Source organism: Arachis stenosperma, chromosome 10 (assembly GCF_014773155.1).
Source record: "Arachis stenosperma cultivar V10309 chromosome 10, arast.V10309.gnm1.PFL2, whole genome shotgun sequence".
Lineage (NCBI taxonomy): Eukaryota > Viridiplantae > Streptophyta > Magnoliopsida > Fabales > Fabaceae > Arachis > Arachis stenosperma.
The window spans coordinates 70,983,621-71,005,092 of NC_080386.1; positions in this window are offsets into that span (position 1 = coordinate 70,983,621).

Genomic DNA, 21,472 nt, shown 5'->3' on the forward strand with positions numbered 1-21,472 from the left:
ATAAAGAAGAGGAATTACAGAGAAAAAGTTGGGCGTTCAAAACGCCCAATGAAAAAGGAAAACTGGCATTTAAACACCAGCCAGGGTACCTGGCTGGGCGTTTAAACACCCAAACCATGCAGCAATTGGGCGTTAAACGCCCAAAACATGCAGCTCCCGGGCGTTTAACACCAGGATGACACAAGGAGAGGAATTTCGTTTTCAAATCAAATCTTTTTCAAATCAAATATTTTCAATCATATCTTTTTCAAAATTATATCTTTTCAAACATATCTTTTTCAAAATCAAATCTTTTCAAAAGTTTGTTACTTTCTTGTTAAGAGAGATTCAATATTTGAAATTTAGAATAATATCTTTTAGTTTCTTGTTAATCAAGTCATTCACTTTTTAAAACTCAAATCTTGTTAATTTTATCTTTTCAATCATATCTTTTTAAATCATATCTTTTTCAAATCACATTTTTTTTTAAATTCTAATTTCAAAATCTTTTTTATAACTTCTTATCTTTTTCAACTTTATTTCTTATCTTTTTCAAAACCATAACCAATTTTTCAAAAATTTATTTTAAATTTTATTCCTTTTATTTTTTTCGAAAATTCTCCCTCCTCTCTTATCTTTTTCTATTTAAACACTAACATTCCTCCTCCATTGTCAATTCGAACTCCATCTCTCTTTGTGTGTTCGAATTCTTCTTTACCTACCTCATCCTTCCATTCTTGTTTTCCTCTGACACCTCAAGGAATCTCTATACTGTGACATAGTGGATTCCATATTTTCTTTGTTTTCTTCTCTTTCATATGAGTAGGAACAAAGATAAAGGCATACTTGCTGAAGATGATCCTAAATCTGAAAAGACTCTGAAGTGGAAGCTAAGAGCAGCTAAAGCACAAAACTCTGAAGAGGACCTCACTGAAATTTTCGACAAGGAAGCAGCAAAAGAAACAATTATGGCCAAACCAAACAACAATACAAGGAAGATGCTTGGTGATTTTACTACACCAACTTCCAACTTTTATGGAAGAAGCATCTCAATCCCTGCCATAGGAGCAAACAATTTTGAGCTAAAGCCTCAATTAGTTTCTCTACTGCAACAAAACCGCAAGTTTCATGGACTTCCATTAGAAGACCCTTATCAGTTCTTAACTGAGTTCTTGCAGATCTGTGATACTGTTAAGACTAATGGAGTTGATCCTAAAGTCTACAAGCTTATGCTTTTCCCTTTTGTTGTAAGGGACAAAGCTATAACATGGTTGGACTCACAACCTAGAGATAGCCTGGACTCTTGGGATAAGCTAGTCACGGCTTTCTTAGCCAAGTTCTTTCCTCCTCAAAAGCTGAGCAAGCTTAGAGTGGATGTTCAGACCTTCAGACAAAAAGATGGTGAGTCCCTCTATGAAGCTTGGGAAAGATACAAGCAACTGACCAAAAAGTGTCCTTCTGACATATTTTCAGAATGGACCACATTAGATATATTCTATGATGGTCTGTCTGAATTTTCCATGATGTCACTGGACCACTCTGCAGGCGGATCCATTCTCCTAAAGAAGATGCCTGCAGAAGCTCAGGAAATTATTGAAATGGTTGCAAATAACCAGTTCATGTATACCTCTGAGAGGAATCCTGTGAGTAATGGGACGCTGATGAGAGAACTTTTGCGTGGTCTAGAATTCAGAATAAATTCCCGTTGCAAGTATAGCTTCTAAACCAACAAAAGTTCTTTCATACAAACGTTTTAGTTGTCACAAGTAACAAACTCTTTTAAAATTGATAACCGAGTATTTAAACCTCGGGTCGTCTTCTCAAGGAATTGCAGGGAGGTATGTTCTTATTATTGGTTATGAAGATTGTAAATCGAGGTTTTGAAGTTTGGGCAATGGGCACAGGTATATTTAAATGACAAGTAAAATAAATTAACAATAATAAAATCTCTTGGCAAGGTATAAGAACTGGAAGTCCTATCCTAGTTATCCTTATCAATTGTGATGAGAATTGGATTTTTCTCCCACTTTGTTAACCTCTAACTATGAAGGTAAGTTAAGTGGATAAATTAATTCGAATCCTCAAGTCCTAGTCTTTCTTTGGGAAAAGTTAGAGTTATTGGATCTCGAATCAATTCTTGAAGAATTCCAATTTTCAATCAACAATGAGTTTGATAACTCAAGAGTCACCAATTAATCAACCAAAGCCAAAAGGAATAATATCTAAATTAAATTAAAAGCATTCATGTAAATAAAGCAATCAAACTACGTCTAAATATAAATTCAAGTCATAACATGGAAAGGTTCATAAGCCAATTGGGCAACATAAATCAAATACAAATAAAAGTATTAGAGTAAATAAAAGTAGAAAATAAATATTGAAGGAATATAGAACCTGGAATGAAGATGAATTGAACTAAACTAATAGAAATCCTAAAATCCTAAAAACTACATCTAATCCTAAAATCGTGAATTATTAGAGCATGTTCATGAATGGATGCATTCCCCCACTTTATAGCCTCTAATCTGTGTTTTCTGGGCCGAGAACTGGGTCAGAAACAGCCCAGAATTCGCTAGTTGCGAATTCAAACACGCTGATTTTCGCCACTGCGACGCGGCCGTGTGGATGACGCGTTCGCGTCGCCTATCGTTAGAGAAACTAAGGCATATTATATATCAAATCGAAGCCCCGGACATTAGCTTTCCAATGCAACTGGAACCGCGTCGTTTGGACCTCCGTAGCTAAAGTTTGGCGATTTGAGAGCGAAGAGGTCAGGTTAGACAGCTTAGCAATTTCTCCAACTTCTTGTATACCTTCCACTTTTGCATACTTCCTTTCTATCCTCTAAGCCATTCCTACCCTGTAATCTTTGAAATCACTTAACACACATATCAAGGCATCTAATGGTAATAAGAAAGGATTAAATATAGGAAAATTAAGGCCAAAGAAGCATATTTTCAATCAAAGCACATAATTAGGAAGGCAAATGTAAAACCATGCAAATAGTATGAATAAGTGGGTAAAGAGTTGATAAAATCCACTCAATTGAGCACAAGATAAACCATAAAATAGTGGTTTATCAACCTCCCCACACTTAAATAGTAGCATGTCCTCATGCTAAGCTCAAGAGAAGCTATAAAGGGGTGAAGAGGAATGGTAGAATGTATGAAATGCAACCTATATATATGAATGCAACTACATGCAAAATGTTTCTACCTACTTAGTTAAAAGTAAATAAACTCTTCAAGACAAACATAAATCAGATTTCACTAATTCAAATCATACAATAAAAAGCAAGTAAACTTGTAAGAAGATAGCTCGTGAAAGCAGGGAACATAGAATTAAGCACTGAACCCTTACTGGTAGTGTATATGCACTCTAATATCTCAAGTGTATAGGGTAATTCACTCTACTCTTCTCTAATCATGCTTTCTAAACCTTGTTCTTCATCTAATCAATCAACAAAATTTAGTATACCAATGCAAACATCATGAGGTCTTTTCAAGGTTGTAATGGGGCTAAGGTAAGGGTGAGGGTATATATATATATATATATATATATATATATATATATATATATATATATATATATATATATATATATATATATATATGGTTAAGTGAGCTATAAATTGAATCCTTGATTAGTCTAAGATCTCACCTAACATATACATACTTTATACAATTTAAAATGCTTTACCTAGCTACCCAAATTTTTTCCACTTTTGTATTACATGCTCATGTATCAAACTTATTTTTGAATTTTGTCCCATGTGCATTGATTCTTTTTTTTTTATTTGGGGTAATATTTTATTATTATTATTTTTTTTGTATCCCCTTATTCAATTACTTAAATTTTTTTTCAATGCACATGGTAATTTAATTGTTTTGATTTCACATGAGCATGCTTCCCAAAAATCTTTTTTTTTTTATTTTTGAAATATCTTTATTCTTTTCAACTTTCTACCTTGTTTCTATCATCCATGTTCCCATAAAGTTTCCCCACACTTAAAAAATTACAAAATTTCTATCTTAAGCTAACCAAGGATTCAACTTGGGATTTTTATTTTGTTTTTCTGCTTAAGGCTAGTAATGTGGTTATAAAACAAGGGGAATTTAAAAGCTCAAGGGGGCTAACAAGGGTGATGTAGAAGGTAGGCTTTATTTGGGATAAGTGAGCTAAAATCAAACAATGGCCTCAATCATATGCAAGCATATAAATATACTAAACAATGGGCATATAGACTGAAACAAAGTAAAGATTGCAATTATAGGGAAGAAAACACACAAGAATAAAATTTTATGGTTAAATAATGTAACCATGCAATTAAGCTCAAAATCTCACAGGTTGTGTGTTCCTTGGCTCAAAAACCATGTTCCAAATACAACTTCAAACAAATTTTAAAAAAAAATTCAATTTAAATTAGTGAAATACTATAAAAATTTCTTGAAAAAGAAAATATTACTTCAACCAAGTAGTAACTAAATGCACAAAATCAAATAAATATGCAATCAAATATGCAAATGCAACAACTAACAAGAAGAATAAACCATTGGTGTTGAGATAGAAGAGTGACTAACCCATGGAGATCGGTATCGACCTCCCCACACTTAAAGATTGCACCGTCCTCGGTGCATGCTGAGATGTGTAGGTGGACGGGTTGTTCCAACTGATGCATTCCTTCAAGGATTGTGCAGATGGACTTGTTTGTCTCCCCTTTTAGAAGTTTCTCCCTTTTTTCGTCTTCGGTGGCCAGCCTGGAAGAAGAGAAAAAGAACAGTAATACCCAGAAGTAAAGATAAGAAAATAAATGAAGTATGGGTGGGTTAATGCCAAATAATGAGGGTCTCAATTACATGGTAGCTACAACATGCAAGTGAGAAAACAATAGAAGTCATGGCATGCCAGTGGTACAAAATGTACAACAATGGGGAAGAGAGTGGAGGAGGAGAGATAATATAAATTCATGTCAATGCCAAAGTAATACAAAGAAAAAAAAGATTGGCATCGATAATATTACCTAACCAGAATAACACAAGTCACTAAGCACCCAAAATAGTTCAAGAGAAGATGCACAGTTAAATAAGAAAATCAAACACCAAAGGAAAAATAATGAATTTAGAAAAGAAAATAAAAATTATGCACAAAATGAAGATGCAATGAATGAAATATGTAAATAAATTAAGTAAAATAAAATAAGAGATAAGAAGAATGAGAAGGGAAAGAAGGGAAGAAGAAGTAAGTAAGAAAGGAGCGAGGAAAAATTAGGATTGGGGAAGAAAAGATAAGATATTTGGCAAATTAGGATAAGCTGTGCGGCGCAAGCGACGCGGACACGTGGGGCACGCAGTCGCGTGACTTGCGCTTTAAGTTAATCGACGCGGTCACGTCAGTCACGCGGTCACGTGACACATGTTATGCTTCTGGCGTGAGTGCAGCCTCGCGCCTGCACAACTCTCTGTTCGAATTATTTTATTTGCCAAATTTGGGGTGACGCGATCGCGTGAGTGGGCTTTAGAAGGGAATGACGCGGACGCATGAGCCATGCGTCCGCTTGGGTAGAATTGTGCGTTCAGCACCAATCCAGCACCACTATCGTACAATAATTCGTTGTGCACCCTTTTTACGTCGAAAAACAGGGCACGCGGCCGCGTCGGTCATGCGGTCGCGTGGGTCACACGGTCGCGTGGGAGGCCATTATTCCCATGTGATGCGGTCGCGTCAGCGACGTGGTCACATGGGACGATTTGTGCCATTAGCACGCCTCCAGCCACGCTCTCGCGTGACTCTCTGTTCATTTTATTTTTCTCTCCCACACATGCGACGCGGACGCGTCAATGAGGCGGTCACGCGCATGAATTTTTTTTTTTTGGAAAATGCATAATGCAATGCTTAATGTGAATGCTACGCATGATTCCAGGTTCAATAAAATAAAATAAAATTCAAAAACAAACAAAACTAAATAAAATTAAAATTGAAAAAGGAACGATCATATCATGGTGGGTTGTCTCCCACCTAGCACTTTTAGTTAAAGTCCTTAAGTTGGACATTTGGTGAGCTCCCTGTTATGGTGGCTTGTGCTTGAACTCATCCAGGAATCTTGATGAGCGGATATTTTATACGCTTTTTCGGGGTAATTTCATGTAGATTTTAGCATGTTTTAATTAGTTTTTAATAGAATTCTATTAGTTTTTAAGCAAAAATCATATTTCTGGACTTTACTATGAGTGTGTGTATTTTTCTGTGATTTTAGGTATTTTCTGACTGAAATTGAGCAAGCTGAGCAGAAATCTGACTTAGGCTGAAAAAGGACTGCTGATGCTGTTGGATCCTGACCTCCCTGCACTCGAAATGGATTTTCTGGAGCTACAGGAGTCCAATTGGCGCGCTCTCAACGGCGTTGGAAAGTAGACATCCAGGGCTTTCCAGCAATATATAATAATCTATACTTTGCGCGAAGATAAACGACGTAACTTGGCGTTGAACGCCAAGTTCACGCTGCTGTCTGGAGTTAAACGCCAGAAAAACGTCATGATCCGGAGTTGAACGCCCAAAACACGTCATAACCTGGAGTTTAACGCCAAGAAAGGCCTCTACTCGTGGATAGCTTTAGTCTCAGCCCCAGCACACACCAAGTGGACCCCAGAAGTGGATTTCTGCACCAATTATCTTTGTTTTCTCATTTTCTGTAAACCTAGGTTACTAGTTTACTATTTAAACAACTTTTAGAGACTTATCTTGTACCTCATGACATTTTCAGATCTGAATTACATACTTTTTGACGGCATGAGTCTCTAAACTCCATTGTTGGGGGTGAGGAGCTCTGCGGCGTCTCGATGAATTAATACAATTCCTTTGTTTTCCATTCAAACACGCTTGTTCTTATCTAAGATGTTCATTCGCGCTTAATTATGGAGAAGGTGATGATCCGTGACACTCATCACCTTCCCCAAACCATGAACGTGTGCCTGACAACCACCTCCGTTCTACATCAGACTGAATGAGTATCTCTTAGATTCATTACGCAGAATCTTCGTGGTATAAGCCGGATTGATGGCGGCATTCATGAGAATCCGGAAAGTCTAAACCTTGTCTGTGGTATTCCGAGTAGGATTCTGGGATTGAATGACTGTGACGAGCTTCAAACTCCTGAAGGTTGGGCGTTAGTGACAGACGCAAAAGAATCAATGGATTCTATTCCAACCTGATTGAGAACCGACAGATGATTAGTCGTGCTGTGACAGAGCATAGGAACGTTTTCACTGAGAGGATGGGAAGTAGCCACTGACAACGGTGACACACTACATAGAGCTTGCCATGGAAGGAGCCTTGCGTGTATTGAAGGATTTCAAGGAAGAGTTGAAGTCAAAGGACAAAGCATCTCCAAAACTCCAACATATTCCCCAGTACTGCAAAACAAGTAACTCTACTGTTCTCGTTTATCTTTCCAATCAAATCTAATAATTCCAACTTACAATTTTAAACACTTTGACATCCTAACTAAGATTAATAAAATAAATATTGATTGCTTCAAACCAATAATCTCCGTGGGATCGACCCTTACTCACGTAAGGTATTACTTGGACGACCCAGTGCACTTGCTGGTTAGTTGTGCGAATCACAAATTCGTGCACCAAGTTTTTGGCGCCGTTGCCGGGGATTATTGAGTTTGGACAATTGAAGGCTTATTTTATTTCTTAGATTAGGAATATTTTATTTTTATTTTTATTTTTATAGAGTCATTAAATCTTGATAGGATAGTTTCTTTTCAAAAATTTCTTTTCAAAATATATTATTTTTCTTTATTAGTTGCTAATTTTCGTGAGTTTAGTGTCTTGTTCTAAGTTTGGTGTCAATTGCATATCCTATATTTTTCTTTAAAATTTTCGACTTGTGTTCTTTGTTCTTCATTGATCTTCAAGTTGTTCTTGTTTATTTTTCTTGTTTGATCTTTAATTTTTCTTGTTCTGTGTCTTTTCTTGTTTTTCTTGTGCTCTTTTAAAACATTAGTTTTCAAAAATTTAATTTATCCATAAAAATAATACATCTTTAAAATTACGTTACATTTTTAACTCAGTTGGTTATAGCGTTGGCTTATGTTCTTGGCAATTGGGCACCTTCTTTTTAAAATCTTTTTTCAAAAATAATTTTTCTTGATTTAATCTTGTGCCAAACTTTAAGTTTGGTGTTTTCTTGTTGATCTTTCTTTAATTTTCGAAAATTTATCTTGGTTTTCTAAAAATTTTAAGTTTGGTGTTCTTTCTTTTGTTCTTGGTGTTCTTGTGAATCTTCAAGGTGTTCTTGAGTCTTCCTTGTGTTTTGATCTTAAAATTTTTAAGTTTGATACTCCTTGGTGTTTTCCCTCCAAAATTTTCGAAAATAAGGAGCATTAGATCTAAAAATTTTAAGTCTTGTGTCTTCTGTGTGTTTTTCTCTTTCATCATAAAATTCAAAATTCAAAAAAAATATATATATATCTTTTCTAACTAATTTTAAAACTACATTTTCGAAATTTCTAATATAAAATTCAAATTTCAATTTCAAATTTTTCGAAAAATTTTCACAAAATATTTTCAAAATATTTTTTTTATATTCCATTTTTATTTATTCCACTATTAAAAAATAATAATAATATCAACATATAAATTATCTCTTGTATTCCATTATGGAAGTAAGTATGAATGGACAAGACAAGAGGACTCTGGGGTCATATGCTAACCCCACTACTGCTTCATATGGGAGTAGTATCTGTATACCCTCCATTGGAGTTAGTAGCTTTGAGCTAAATCCTCAGCTCATTATCATGGTGCAGCAAAACTGTCAGTATTCTGGTCTTCCACATGAAGAACCTACAGAATTTCTGGCACAATTTCTGCAAATTGCTGATACAGTACATGATAAGGAAGTAGATCAGGATATCTACAAATTATTACTGTTTCCATTTGCTGTAAAAGATCCAGCTAAGAGGTGGTTAAATAACCAGCCTAAGAGCAGCATAAAAACATGGAAACAGCTGTCAGAAAAATTCCTGAATCACTATTTCCCTCCCAAACGGATGACACAGCTAAGGCTAAACATTCAAGGCTTCAAACAAGGAGATAATGAATCCCTTTATGATGCTTGGGAGAGATACAGAGAGATGCTAAGAAAATGCCCCTCTGAAATGTTTTCAGAATGGGTGCAATTAGACATCTTCTACTATGGGCTTACAGAAAAAGCTCAGATTTCTCTAGACCACTCAGCTGGTGGATCTATACACATGAGAAAAACAATTGAAGAAGCTCAAGAGCTTATTGATACAGTTGCCAGAAATCAGCACCTGTACCTAAGCAGTGAATCCTCTATGAAAGAAGAAGCTAAAACAGTAACTGCAGAACTCAGTCCAGTGGATCAGGCTAATGAATTCAATCAGCAATTAGATTTTCTAACTCAGCAGCTAGCCGAATTCAAGGAAATATTACAGGAAACAAGAATGGCTAACAGGAACATGGAAGTGCAATTAAAACAGACAGAAAAGCAACTGTCAAAACAAATAACAGAAGAATGCCAAGCAGTTCAATTAAGAAGTGGGAAAACATTAAATACCTCACTTCAAAGCAGCAGGAAACCAAGAAATGAACAAGAGGATACTTAAAATCCCTCTGAGGACAATCAGAGCCCAGAGAGGAATAAAGCTGGCGCTGAACGCCCAGACCATGCTCATTCCTGGCGTTCAACGCCAGAAACAAGCATGAATCCGGCGTTGAACGCCCAAAGGGAGCATGGTTCTGGCGTTCAAACGCCAGTAACAAACAAGGAAGTGGCGTCTAACGCCACTCCAGCCCCCACCACTGGCATTCAAATGCCAGTGGGGAATCAGTCACATACAAGTGCTGACCTTTCTAAAAAGGCTTCCCAATCCACTCCTGTAAGTGATAAACCTACAGCAACTAAGGTTGAGGAATACAAAGCCAAAATGCCTTATCCTCAAAAACTCCGCCAAGCGGAACAGGATAAGCAATTTGCCCGCTTTGCAGACTATCTCAGGACTCTTGAAATAAAGATTCCGTTTGCAGAAGCACTTGAGCAAATACCCTCTTATGCTAAGTTCATGAAAGAGATCTTAAGTCATAAGAAGGATTGGAGGGAAACTGAAAAAGTTTACCTCACTGAAGAATGCAGTGCAGTCATTCTGAAAAGCTTACCTGAGAAGATTAAAGATCCTGGGAGCTTTATGATACCATGCACATTAGAGGGCACTTGCACCAAGCAAGCCTTATGTGATCTTGGGGCAAGTATCAATCTAATACCTGCATCTACTATCAGAAAGCTTGGTTTAACTGAAGAAATCAAACCAACCAGGATATGTCTTCAACTTGCTGATGGCTCCATTAAATACCCATCAGGTGTGATTGAGGACATGATTGTCAAGGTTGGGCCATTTGCCTTTCCTACTGACTTTGTGGTGCTGGAAATGGAGGAGCACAAGAGTGCAACTCTCATTCTAGGAAGACCTTTCCTAGCAACTGGCCGAACCCTCATTGACGTCCAAAAAGGGGAAGTAACCTTGAGAGTCAATGAGGAGGAGTTCAAGTTGAATGTTGTCAAAGCCATGCAACATCCAGACACCCCAAATGACTGCATGAGTGTTGATATTATTGACTCTCTGGTAAGAGAGGTCAATATGGCTGAGAGTCTCGAATCAGAGCTAGAGGACATCTTTAAAGATGTTCAGCCTGATTTGGAGGAGTCAGAGAAGATAATAGAACCTCTGAAAATCCCTCAAGAAGAGGAGAAACCTCCAAAACCCGAACTCAAACCATTACCACCATCCCTGAAATATGCATTTCTGGGAGAAGGTGATACCTTTCCTATAATAATAAGCTCTACCTTAGAACCACAGGAAGAGGAAGCACTAATTCAAGTGCTAATGACACACAAGACAGCTCTTGGGTGGTCCATCAGTGATCTTAAGGGCATTAGCCCAGCCAGATGCATGCATAAGATCTTACTGGAGGATGACGCCAAACCAGTGGTCCAACCACAAAGGCGGCTGAATCCAGCCATGAAAGAAGTAGTGCAAAAGGAGGTCACTAAATTACTAGAGGCTGGGATCATTTATCCTATTTCTGACAGCCCCTGGGTGAGCCCTGTCCAAGTTGTCCCTAAGAAGGGTGGCATGACAGTAATTCATAATAAAAAAAATGAACTGGTTCCGACAAGAACAGTTACAGGGTGGCGTATGTGTATTGATTATAGAAGGCTCAATACAGCCACCAGAAAGGATCATTTTTCTTTACCATTCATAGACCAGATGCTAGAAAGACTAGCAGGTCATGAGTACTACTGCTTCCTGGATGGATATTCAGGTTATAATCAAATTGCAGTAGATCCCCAGGATCAGGAGAAAACGGCATTCACATGTCCATCTGGAGTGTTTGCATACAGAAGGATGCCATTTGGCCTGTGCAATGCACCTGCAACCTTTCAGAGGTGCATGCTCTCAATTTTCTCTGATATGGTGGAAAAATTCCTGGAAGTCTTCATGGATGACTTTTCAGTATTTGGAGACTCATTCAGCTCCTGCCTTAACCATTTAGCACTTGTTCTGAAAAGATGCCAAGAGACTAACCTGGTTTTAAACTGGGAAAAATGTCACTTTATGGTGACTGAAGGAATTGTCCTTGGGCACAAAATTTCGAACAAGGGGATAGAGGTGGACCAAGCTAAGGTAGAAGTAATTGAAAAATTGCCACCACCTGCTAATGTTAAGGCAATCAGAAGCTTTCTGGGGCATGCAGGATTCTATAGGAGGTTTATAAAGGATTTCTCTAAAATTGCCAAACCTCTGAGCAACCTGCTAGCTGCTGACACGCCATTTATCTTTGATAAAGAATGTCTGCAGGCATTTGAGACTCTGAAAGCTAAATTGGTTACAGCACCAATAATCTCTGCACCAGACTGGACATTACCATTTGAACTGATGTGTGATGCCAGTGACCATGCCATTGGTGCAGTGTTGGGACAAAGGCATGACAAGCTTCTGCACGTCATTTACTATGCCAGCCATGTTCTAAATGATGCACAGAAGAATTACACAACCACAGAAAAAGAGCTACTTGCAGTGGTTTACGCCATTGACAAATTCATATCCTATTTAGTAGGATCAAAAGTGATTGTGTACACTGATCATGCTGCTCTTAAATATCTACTCACAAAGCAGGATTCAAAACCCAGACTCATCAGATGGGTGTTGCTTCTGCAAGAGTTTGATATAGAAATAAGAGACAGAAAAGGGACAGAAAATCAAGTAGCAGATCACTGGTGGACGAAATTGTGATCACATTATATGTTTCTTGGATTTTGAATGAAAGCTTATTTATGGCACTGCCACGTTCTAATTATTTTGAGATGAAGGCTTCTAAGGGGCAGCACCTGTGTGAGGTTTTCTTTATTGGAATTCACAACTCCGCTCAACTAACCAGCAAGTGTACTGGGTCGTCCAAGTAATAACCTTACGTGAGTAAGGGTCGAATCCACAGAGATTGTTGGTATGAAGCAAACTATGGTCACCTTGTAAATCTCAGTTAGGGAAATTAAAATAGTTTATGGTTTTCGAAAATAAAAAGAGATAAATAATAAAAAGGATAGAAACACTTATGCAGATTCATTGGTGGGAATTTCAGATAAGCGGAATGGAGATGCTGTAGAGCTCTCGGACGCCTGCCTTCCTATTACTTCCACTCAATCCTTCTTACTCCTTTCCATGGCAAGCTGTATGTAGGGCATCACCGTTGTCAGTGGCTACATCCCATCCTCGCAGTGAAAGCTAATGCTCACGCACTCTGTCACAGTACGGCCAATCACCGGTTGGTTCCCTCCCCTACTGGAATAGAATCCCTCTTTTGCGTCTGTCACTAACGCCCAGCAGGTTACAGGTTTGAAGCACGTCACAGTCACTCAATCCCAGAATCCTACTCGGAATACCATAGACAAGGTTTAGACTTTCCGTATCCTCATGAATGCCGCCATCTATCTAGCTTATACCACGAAGATTCTGTTGGGGAATCTAAGAGATACACATTCAAGCTCTGTTGCATGTAGAACGTAAGTGGTTGTCAATCACGCGCGTTCATAGGTGAGAATGATAATGAGGGTTATCTAACTCATCACATTCATCATGTTCTTGAGTACGAATGAATATCTTGGAATAAGAATAAGATAGAGAATTGAATAAAAGAAAATAGAACTTCATTAATCTTTGAGGTACAGCAGAGCTCCACACCCTTAATCTATGGTGTGCAGAAACTCCACCGTTGAAAATACATAAGTGAAAGAGGTTCAGGCATGGCCGAATGGCCAGCCCCCTAAACGTGATCAATAGTCTCTTAGGATGAAGAATAAAACAAAACTGAGACCAAAGATGTCTAATACAATAGATACATGTCCTATATATACTAGACTAGCTACTAGGGTTTACATGAGTAAGTAATTGATGCATAAATCCACTTCCGGGGCCCACTTGGTGTGTGCTTGGGCTAAGCTTGATCTATCCACGAGCTGAGGCTTCTCTTGGAGTTGAATTTCGAGTTATGATGTGCTTTGGGCGTTCAACTCCGGATCATGACGTTTTTCTGGCGTTTAACTCCAGAAAGGAGCGTGTACTTGGCGTTCAACGCCAAGTTGCGTCGTCATTCTTCGAATAAAGTATGGACTATTATATATTGCTGGAAAGCCCTGGATGTCTACTTTCCAACGCCGTTGAGTGCGCGCCATTTGGAGTTCTGTAGCTCCAGAAAATATATTTCGAGTGCAGGGAGGTCAGAATCCAACAGCATCAGCAGTCCTTTTGTCAGCCTTTTTCAGAGTTTTGCTTAAATCCCTCAATTTCAGTCAGAATTTACCTGAAATCACAGAAAAACACACAAACTCGTAGTAAAGTCCAGAAATGTGAATTTAACATAAAAACTAATGAAAACATCCCTAAAAGTAGCTTAATCATCCTAAAAACTCTATAAAAACAATGCCAAAAAGCGTATAAATTATCCGCTCATCACAACACCAAACTTAAATTGTTGCTTGTCCCCAAGCAACTGAAAATCAAATAGGATAAAAAGAAGAGAATATACTATAAAATCCAAAATATCAATGAATATTAATTTAATTACATGAGCGGGACTTGTAGCTTTTTGCTTCTGAACAGTTTTGGCATCTCACTTTTTCCTTTGAAGTTCAGAGTGATTGGCATCTTTAGGAACTTAGAATTTCAGATAGTGTTATTGACTTTCCTAGTTAAGCATGTTGATTCTTGAACACAGCTACTTTATGAGTCTTGGCTGTGGCCCTAAGCACTTTGTCTTCCAGTATTACCACCGGATACACAAATGCCACAGACACATAACTGGGTGAACCTTTTCAGATTGTGACTTAGCTTTGCTAAAGTCCCCAGTTAGTGGTGTCCAGAGCTCTTAAGCACACTCTTTAGCTTTAGATCACGACTTTAACCATTCAGTCTCAAGCTTTTCACTTGGACCTTCATGACACAAGCACATGGTTAGGGACAGCTTGATTTAGCCGCTTAGGCCTGGTTTTATTTTCCTTGGGCCCTCCTATCCAGTGATGCTCAAAGCCTTGGATCCTTGCCTTAAAATTTTCGCCTCTTTTTTTTTTTTTTCACTGCTTTTTCTTGCTTCAAGAATCAATTTCATGATGTTTTTCAGATCATCAATAACATTTCTCTTTGTTCATCATTCTTTCAAGAACCAACAATTTTAACACTCATAAACAACAATATCCAAAGACATATGCACTGTTCATTCATTCATTCAGAAAACAAAAGCCTTGTCACCACATCAATATAATTAAACTAAATTCAATAATAATTTCGAAAATTATGTACTTCTTGTTCTTTTTGAATTAAAACATTTTTCTTTTAAGAGAGGTGAAGGACTAATGGATTTTATTCATATCTTTAAGGCATGGTTACATACTAATGATCATGAAATAAAGACACAAAACATAGATAAACACAATAATTAAAAACCGAAAACAGAAAGAAAATAAGGAACAAGGAATGAATCCACCTCTAGTGGCGTCTTCTTCTTGAAGGACCAATGATGTTCTTCAACTCTTCTATGTCCCTTCCTTGCCTTTGTTGCTCCTCCCTCATTGCTCTTTGATCTTCTCTTATTTCTTGGAGAGTGAGTGCGTGTTCATGGTGTTCCACCCTTAGTTGTTCCACATTATGGCTCAAATCTTCCAAGGAGGTATTAAGTTGCTCCCAATAGTTGTTGGGAGGAAAGTGCATTCCATGAGGCATTTGTTGATGATGAACTTCCTCATGTTCTCCTTGGGGGCCGTGAGGAACTTCCCTTGTTTGCTCCATCCTTTTCTTGGTGATGGGCTTGTCTTCTTCAATGGAGACATCTCCATCTATGATAACTCTGGCTGAATAACATAGATGGCATATGAGGTGAGGGAAGGCTAGCCGTGCCATGTATGAAGGCTTGTCAGCTATTTTGTAGAGTTCATTGGATATGACTTCATGAACCTCTACCTCCTCTCCAATCATGATGCTATGAATCATGATGGCCCGATCCACAGTAACTTCAGATCGGTTGCTTGTAGGGATGATGGATCTTTGGATGAACTCCAACCATCCTCTAGCTACAGGCTTGAGGTCCAGTCTTCTTAGTTGGACCGGTTTGCCTTTGGAGTCTACTCTCCATTGGGCGCCTTCCACACAAATGTCCATTAGGACTTGGTCCAACCTTTGATCAAAGTTGACCCTTCTAGTGTAGGGGTGTTCATCACCTTGCATCATAGGTAAATGAAACGCCAACCTCACATTTTTCGGACTAAAATCCAAGTATTTCCCCCTAACCATTGTGAGATAATTCTTTGGATTCGGGTTCATACTTTGATCATGGTTTCTAGTGATCCATGCATTGGCATAGAATTCTTGAACCATTAAAATTCCAACTTGTTGTATGGGGTTGGCTATGACTTCCCAACCTCTTCTTTGAATTTCAAGTCAGATTTCCGGATACTCATTCTTCTTGAGTTTGAAAGGGACCTCATGGATCAATTTCTTCTTTGCCACAACATCATAGAAGTGGTCTTGGTGGCTCTTGGAGATGAATCTCTCCTTCTCCCATGACTCGGAAGTGGAAGCTTTTGCCTTCCCTTTCCTTTTCTTAAGGAAACTCCAGCCTTGGGTGCCATTGATGGTGAATGAAAAAATAAAAAGCTTAGGCTTTTTACCACACCAAACTTAAAGTTTGCTCGCCCTCGAGCAAAAAAGAAAAGAAGAGTAGAAGAAGAAGAGAATATTGGAAGAGAGGGAGAAGAGAGGGTTCGGCTATATGAGAGAAGAAGGTGTTGGTGTTGTGTGAAAATGATGAAGAATGGAAGGGTATTTATAGGGAGGGGGGAGGGTATAGGTTCGGCCAATTTGGGTGGGAATGGGTGGGAAATTGAATTTGAAAGTAGTGGGGGTAGGTGGGGTGTATGGGTAAGAGGAGGTTGATGTGAATGGTGAATGGGGTAATTGGGAAGAGGAATTGAGGTGATAGGTGAAGGTTTTTTAGGAAGTGTGACATTGAAAATGAGATTTGGATTAGAAGAGTGTGATTAGGATTAAAAGAAAGGGTAGGTGAGGATCCTGTGGGGTCCACAGATCCTGAGGTGAAAAGAAATACCATTCCTTCACCCTATAGGCATGTAACATGCCTTCATGCATCATTCTGGCGTTCAAACGCCCATTGATGCACGTTCTGGGCGTTAAATGCCCATGTTATGCATGTTTCTGGCGTTGAACGCGAGTTTCATGCTTGTTTCTGGCGTTCAGCGCCAGTTTGTCCTCTGTGTGCGCATCCTGGCGTTTAACGCCAGGTTGTTGCTTGTTTTGGGCGTTCAGCGCCAGAATGGTGCTCTGTTCTGGCGTTGAACGCCAGATAGATGCACCTTACTGGCGTTGAACGCCAGTCTGCGCTGCCTCCAGGGTGAAAATTTTTTTCTTCTGTTTTTGACTCTGTTTTTAATTTTTTTGATTTTTTCGTGACTCCTCATGATCATGTACCTAATAAAACACAAAAATAATCAAAGAAACAAAATAAAATAAAATTAGATAAATAAAATTGGGTTGCCTCCCAACAAGCGCTTCTTTAATGTCAATAGCTTGACAGTGGCTCTCATGGAGCCACAAGGTGATCAGGTCAATGTTAGTGTATAGTCCCAACACCAAACTTAGAGTTTGGATATGGGGTATGAACACCAAACTTAGAGTTTGGTTGTGGCCTCACAACACCAAACTTAGAGTTTGACTGTGGAGGCTCTTCTTCTTGACTCTGAACTGAGAGAAGCTCTTCATGCTTACTCTCTTCTGTCATAGAGGGATGGCCATGTGCTTGAAACACAAGGTAGTCCCCATTCAGTTGAAGGACTAACTCACCTCTGTTGACATCTATCACAGCTCCTGCTGTGGCTAGGAAAGGTCTTCCTAGGATGATGCATTCATCATCTTCCTTCCCAGTGTCTAGGATTATGAAGTCAGTAGGGATGTAGAGGCCTTCAACCTTTACTAGAACGTCCTCTACTATTCCATAAGCTTGTCTCACTGACTTGTCTGCCAGTTGTAATGAGAACAAGGCAGGTTGTACCTCAATGATCCCCAGCTTCTCCATTACAGAGAGTGGCATCAGGTTTATCCCTGACCCAAGGTCACATAGAGCTTTTTCAAAGCTCATGGTGCCAATGGTACAAGGTATTAAGAACTTGCCAGGATCTTGTTTCTTTTGAGGTAGAGTTTTCTGAATCCAAGTATCTAGTTCACTAATGAGCAAGGGAGGTTCTCTTTCCCAAGTCTCATTACCAAACAGCTTGGCATTCAATTTCATGATAGCTCCTAAATATAGAGCAGCTTGCACTCCAGTCACATCTTCGTCCTCTTCAGAGGAAGAATAATCTTCAGAGCTCATGAACGGCAGAAGGAGATTTAATGGAATCTCTATGGTTTCTAGATGAGCCTCAGATTCCTCAGGATCCTTAATAGGAGACTCCTTCTTGCTTGAAGGACGTCCCAGGAGGTCTTTCTCCTTAGGATTTTCGTCCTCCTCCTCCCTAGTGCATTCGGCCACTTTGATTAAATCAATGGCCTTGCACTCTCCTTTTGAATTTTCTTCTGTATTGCTTGGGAGAATACTGGGAGGAGTTTCAATAACTTTCTTACTCAGCTGGCCCACTTGTGCCTCCAAATTTCTAATGGAGGATCTTGTTTCATTCATGAAACTGAAAGTGGCCTTTGACAGATCAGAGACTATGTTGGCTAAATTAGAATTGTTTTGTTCAGAGTTCTCTGTCTGTTGCTGAGAAGATGATGGATATGGCTTACTATTATTCAGCCTTGCACGTCCACCATTGTTAAAACCTTGTTGAGGTTTTTGTTGATCCTTCCAGGAGAAATTTGGATGATTTCTCCATGATGAGTTATAGGTGTTTCCATAAGGTTCACCTAAGTAATTAACCTCTGCCATGGCAGGGTTTTCAGGATCATAAGCTTCTTCAGAAGCTGCCTCTCTATTACTGTTGGATGCATGTTGCAATCCATTCAGATTCTGAGAGATCATGTTGACCTGTTGAGTCAACACTTTGTTCTGAGCCAATATGGCATTCAGAGCATCAATTTCAAGAACTCCTTTCTTCTGAGGTACCCCATTATTCACGGAATTCCTCTCAGAAGTATACATGAACTGGTTGTTTGCAACCATGTCAATGAGTTCTTGAGCCTCTCCAGGCGTTTTCTTCAGGTGAATAGATCCACCTGCAAAATGGTCCAATGACATTTTCGAAAATTCAGAGAGACCATAATAGAATATATCTAATATGGTCCATTCTGAAAACATGTCAGATGGACATCTTTTAGTCAGCTGCTTGTATCTTTCCCAAGCTTCATAGAGGGATTCACCATCTTTTTGTTTGAAGGTTTGAACATCCACTCTCAGCTTGCTCAGCTTTTGAGGAGGAAAGAATTTATCTAAGAATGCAGTGACAAGCTTATCCCATGAGTCCAGGCTATCCTTGGGTTGAGAATCCAACCACACTCTAGCTCTGTCTCTTACAGCAAAGGGGAAAAGCATGAGTCTGTAGACTTCAGGATCAACTCCATTTGTCTTTATAGTCTCACAGATCTGCAAGAATTCAGTTAAAAACTGATAGGGATCTTCAGATGGAAGTCCATAAAACTTGCAGTTTTGTTGCATTAAAGCAACTAGTTAAGGCTTAAGCTCAAAGTTATTGGCTCCAATGGCAGGAATGGAGATGCTTCTTCCATCAAACTTGGATGTTGGCTTAGTGAAGTCACCAAGCATTCTCCTTGCATTATTATTATTATTTTCGGCCATCACCTCTTGTGCTAATGTTTCTGAAAGGTTGCTTCTGGATTGTTGTAATTTAGCGTCTCTTAATTTTCTCTTCAGAGTCCTTTCAGGTTCTGGATCAATTTCAGCAAGAGTGCCTTTATCCCTGTTCCTGCTCATATGAAGGAGAAGAAAACAAGAAAAGAAAAAGGAATCCTCTATGTCACAGTATAGAGATTCCCTTATGTTTAGTAGAAAAAGAAAGGGGGTAGAAGAATAAAGAATGAATTCGGTTTTATGGATGAAGAGAGGTGAAGAGAAGTGTTAGTAATTAAATAATTAAATAGAAGAAGAAAAGAGAAGAGGAATTTCGAAAATAATTTTGAAAAAGAGTTAGTGATTTTCGAAAATTAGAGATAAAATGTAATTAAAATTAAAACATGAAACAATTAATTAATTAAAAAGAATTTTTGAAAAAGAAAGAGATATTTTCGAAAATAGAGGAGGGAAAAGTAGTTAGGTGGTTTTGAAAAAGATAAGAAACAAACAAAAAGTTAGTTAGTTGATTGAAAAAGATTTGAAATCAAAATTGAAACAGATAAGAAGATAGCAAGTTAGATAAGATATTTTGAAATCAAATTTTGAAAAAGATAAAATTTTTTTTTTTGAAAAAGATAAATTAAAAGATAAAAAGATTTAATTCAAAAATGATTTGAAATTATTTATTTCACTAACAAGAAACTACAAGATAAGATTCTAGAACTTAAAGATTGAACCTTTCTTAACAAGAAAGTAACAAACTTCAAATTTTTGAACCAATCACATTAATTATTAGTGAATTTTCGAAAATATCAAATAAAGATAAGAAAAAGATTTTGAAAGCATTTTGAAAAAGATTTTTGAAATTTTCAAAAAATAGAAAAAAATGAAAAAGATATGATTTTTTTGAAAAAGATTTTTGAAAAGATAAGATTTTTAAAATTGAAATTTTGATTTGACTAGTAAGAAACAACTAATTTTAAAAATTTTTTGACCAAGTCAACCCAAAATTTCGAAAATTTGGAGAAAAATAAGGAAAAGATATTTTTGATTTTTAAATAAATTTTTTTTTTAAAGAAAAACACAAAAATGACCCAAAACATGAAAATTTTGGATCAAGACACAAGATGCATGCAAGAATGCTATGAATGTCAAGATGAACACCAAGAACACTTTGAAGATCATGATGAACATCAAGAACATATTTTTGAAAAATTTTTGATGCAAAGAAAATATGCAAGACACCAAACTTAGAAATTTTTAATGCATGGAAAATATGAATGCAAAAATGCACATGAAAAACAAGAAAAGACACAAAACAAGAAATCATCAAGATCAAACAAGAGGACTCATCAAGAACATCTTGAAGATCATGAAGAACACTATGAATGCATGGATTTTCGAAAAATGCAAGAAAAATTTTTAAAAGCATGCAATTGACACCAAACTTAAAAATTGACTCAAGACTCAAACAAGAAACACAAAATATTTTTGGATTTTATGATTTTCTAATTTTTTTTGTATTTTTATTAATTATTTTCGAAAATAAAGTGAGGAAAAACGAAAAATAAAAGCAAAATTTTGAAAAAGATTTTTGAAAAGAAAAGTACCTAATCTGAGCAACAAGATGAACCGTCAGTTGTCCATACTCGAACAATCCCCGACAACGGCGCCAAAAACTTGGTGGACGAAATTGTGATCACATTATATGTTTCTTGGATTTTGAATGAAAGCTTATTTATGGCACTGCCATGTTCTAATTATTTTGAGATGAAGGCTTCTAAGGGGCAGCACCTGTGTGAGGTTTTCTTTATTGGAATTCACAACTCCGCTCAACTAACCAGCAAGTGTACAGGGTCGTCCAAGTAATAACCTTACGTGAGTAAGGGTCGAATCCACAGAGATTGTTGGTATGAAGCAAGCTATGGTCACCTTGTAAATCTCAGTTAGGGAAATTAAAATAGTTTATGGTTTTCGAAAATAAAAAGAGATAAATAATAAAAAGGATGAAACACTTATGCAGATTCATTGGTGGGAATTTCAGATAAGCGGAATGGAGATGCTGTAGAGCTCTCGGACGCCTGCCTTCCTATTACTTCCACTCAATCCTTCTTACTCCT